Source organism: Saccopteryx bilineata, chromosome 1, assembly GCF_036850765.1.
Source record: "Saccopteryx bilineata isolate mSacBil1 chromosome 1, mSacBil1_pri_phased_curated, whole genome shotgun sequence".
NCBI classification, from domain to species: domain Eukaryota; kingdom Metazoa; phylum Chordata; class Mammalia; order Chiroptera; family Emballonuridae; genus Saccopteryx; species Saccopteryx bilineata.
This window is the reverse complement of record NC_089490.1, coordinates 172,296,991-172,300,631: the sequence shown is the minus strand read 5'-3', so window position 1 is coordinate 172,300,631 and position 3,641 is coordinate 172,296,991. Positions and strand designations below refer to the sequence as shown.

The following is a 3,641-nucleotide window of genomic DNA, read 5'->3' as shown; positions in this document are numbered from 1 at the left end:
CTTTATCCACTGCGCCACCACAGGTCAGGCTCCTCCATGGGCATTTTAAGAGAGTGGAGCTCTTCTCGAACCATTGTGGAGCAACAGGGTCATAAACAGTTTACCATTTTTTAGCAGTTCTCAAAATTAAGAACTCAGAGAAAGGAGTCACTATGGTACTTAATCAATCCTTAATATATTCTTTGTTTGTTTGTTTGTTTGTTTTCAAATGAGAGGAGGAGATACATAGAGACAGAGTCCCACATGCGCCCCAACCAGGATCTACCCGGGAACCCCTGTCTGGGGCCAATGCTCTGCTTATCTGGGGTCATGCTCGCAATCAAGCTATTGTTAGCGCCAGAGGCAGAGGCTCCAGAGAGTCATCCCCAGCAGCGGGGATGATGTGCTCGAACCAATTGAGCTTGGCCCATTTTCTTAGTGGTACAGTGTTAGCCCAGCATGTGAATGTTTTTTTTTATTTTTTTATTTTTTTATTTTTTTATTTTTTTTTATATTTTATGTGCCCTAGGCATGAAACAGCTCTGGCCACCAATACAGGCATCAAGCTAGGATGAACTAGGGCTGAACACCTGCTTTGCCCCTGACTGATATAAGAATAGCACCACCAATCAGGTGCCTCCTTGCCCATTGCCAGGGGCTTGTTTTTTTTTTTTTTTAATTTTATAAAGCAAGTAGACAGTCATTTAAATATCTTTAATATCTTTAAGTATTATTAACTCATTCTCTAAGTAACAGATGAAAATTTTTTAAAATTTAAGGATTTTTGATTCCACCTCTCCCTTTAGTGACATGAATAATTTGGAAGTGATTGCTTAGAATAACTTCCTAACTTCAAGAGCAGACCTTTAGACTGTATGAAAAGTGGAGCACTGTACTTTTCTTTAAAAAAAAACAAACTATTGATTTTAGAGAGATGAAGGAAGAGATTAAGAGAGAGATGGGAACATCTGTTCCGTATGTGACCTGACCCAGGATCAAACTGGCCACTTCTGCGCTTCAGGATGACGCCCTAACCAAATAAGCTATCCAACCAGGGCACACTGTACTTTTCAATTCATTGGTGAAGGCTCAAGGGAAAATAAAGTCCTGCAGTAAAAATGATTGTTACATTTCTGTGTCTTAATCCATTACCTGCATTCAGTGCTGTCACCTAGATTCTAATTAGGTCTTTGTGCCCCGTTCTGATCCTTGGAGACAGATTATTTTATTTTTCTCTGGCCTGTTAAATATCACCAAATAGGCATAAAGGATGATTCTGTCCTTCTCTCAGACCTGCTTTCCTTTCATGGTTTTTGGAAAATAATATTTTTGCTTTTGTCATTTATAATCTACTGGTTGTGCTAGTAGTTCTGTACCTTGGGATGTTTGTACTATTAATGGGTGTGGTTCACACTGGTTTCCCACTGTAGTCTATAAATGTTGCAAATTATTCATTTAAAAAGGGAGACATTTTTTTTTCATTATGTGGGTTTTTATGTGTGGCTGGTATGAGTTTGCAATGCTGAAAAAGAAAAATGAATATACTTTAGTATAATACTGTGTGGATCTGTTTAACAAGGTGAAATTGTACATTGAGGCAAGTCTCATACAACCAAATACTGTATTCTCAGAGGCTATAATATGTGAAAATAACAATGTTGACTCTATTTCTAGTTCAAACTACTTAATTTATTTTCAAGAGTAACTAAAGAGTCTGACCAGGTGGTGGCGCAATGGCTAGAGCGTCAGACTGGGATGCAGAGGACCCAGGTTCAAGACCTCAAAGTTGCCAGCTTGAGCGCGGGCTCATCTGGTTTGAGCAAAAGCCCACCAGCTTGAATCCAAGGTTGCTGGCTCCAGCAAGGGGTTACTTGGTCTGCTGAAGGCCCGCCGTCAAGGCACATATGAGAAAGCAATCAATGAACAACTAAGGTATTGCAAGGCGCAATAAAAAGTAATGATTTATGCTTCTCATCTCTCTCCGTTCCTGTCTGTGTGTCCCTGTCTATCCCTCTTTCTGACTCACTCTCTGTCTCTGTAAAAATAAATAAATATTAATGAAAAAGTTTTTATCATTTTACACTTACAGAAAGTTCAAATCAGTTGAGTGAGTGCTGTTTACTTTCAAGATCCAAAATCCTATGACTCACAGGTATTTTATTTTCTCCATCCAGAATGGTAACTACAGTATTATTCTATAGTGGAATAAAATACTTACAATTTATCCATTTGTTCCTATGATTTGAGTCAAAGCAGAAGACATTTCTGCTTAGATGACTACCAGTTTGCTCTCACATGCTTCAAAAATTCTACAACTAGCATTCAATACCAGGCAAGTTCCATTGAAAAGGATATCCAGCAAATGGAGTAAGAAATATTCCTTGTCCCTGATACTTTCATTCTTAATCTTAAAATAACACTGTATTACACAGAAAATTATTAAAATTTTAAAAGTGCCTGACCAGGCAGTGGCACAGTGGATAGAATGTTGGAATGGGATGCAGAGGACCCAGGTTCAAAACCCCAAGGTCTCTGGCTTGAGCGTGGGCTCACCAGCTTGAGCATAGGGTCGCTGGCTTGAGTGTGGGATCACAGACATACCCCAATATCACTGGCTTAAGCCCAAAAGTCACTGACTTGAAGCCCAACATTGCTGGCTTGAGCAAGGGGTTACTCATTCTACTGTAGCCCCCAGGTCAAGGCACATATGAGAAAGTAAACAATGAACAACTAAGATGCTGCAATGAAGAATCGATGCTTCTCATTCCTCTCCCTTCCTTTCTATCTGTTCCTATCTGTCCCTCTCTCTCTTTCTGTCTCTGTCGCAAAAAAATGTTTTTAAAGTTATTAAAAGATTAAAATACTAAGAAAAAAGGCATTTGTATAGAAAAATACCCTGCAGATTCATTTGATATAGAACTTAACCCCACAAAACATGCAAGTTACTGACAATTTATTGATGTTGGCTTTGTTATGTTGCAATTAAAAATTTATTCAACGGCTCAAACTATTTGCATTATGTTTGTCTTTCAAGAAAATACTACTGCATCATGGCAGCAATGAAAATAGTTGAACATTGGGTATAAATAGAACAGTGTTTCCATTTTTTTATATAAAATTTTAGTTCAGGTACTGAAGAGATAAATGACAATGTATAGTAAAGAAATGATCCTCAAACCAATGAACATGGGCAGTCTATAACTTAGGCAGTCTCTGAGATTCCACACCTTTAGGTAGGACATTTGTCTAGATTAGGACATTTAAATGGTAGTATAAAGCTAGGCAATTTCCTAACTTGAGCCATAGAATCACTATTATTGAAATACTAATACTGGAATATTGCAGATCCAGTGTTATTCTTGGTGCATTCTAGTTTAGACAAACCACATTGTGTACTTCTATATCCACCCTTCTTCTTTTTTTAATTTTTCAAAGAATGAATGGACTTTATTAATGACTCTATATTAGATAATAATAATAGCTGAGAATAGTAATTAGTGAGTATCTGTAAGATACAGATGAGTACACTAAAGCTAAGAAAACAGAGTAACTTGCTCAGTTTTATACCACCAGCAAGAAGCAGAGGCAGAATTTGAGAGAGCTCTGTCTGACTGACTATAAAATTTATGCTTTGACCCTCCGTGTACCCAGCTTCAACTCAG

At 37.8% G+C, this 3,641-nt stretch overlaps 1 non-coding gene across 1 annotated transcript; it reads right to left on the bottom strand.

The window, feature by feature from the left end:
• Positions 1-495: 495 nt before the first annotated feature.
• On the bottom strand, positions 496-639 carry LOC136321287 (small nucleolar RNA SNORA48). Its single transcript, XR_010728556.1, has one exon. It is a non-coding gene; the product is annotated as a small nucleolar RNA SNORA48 (small nucleolar RNA).
• Positions 640-3,641: the final 3,002 nt, after the last annotated feature.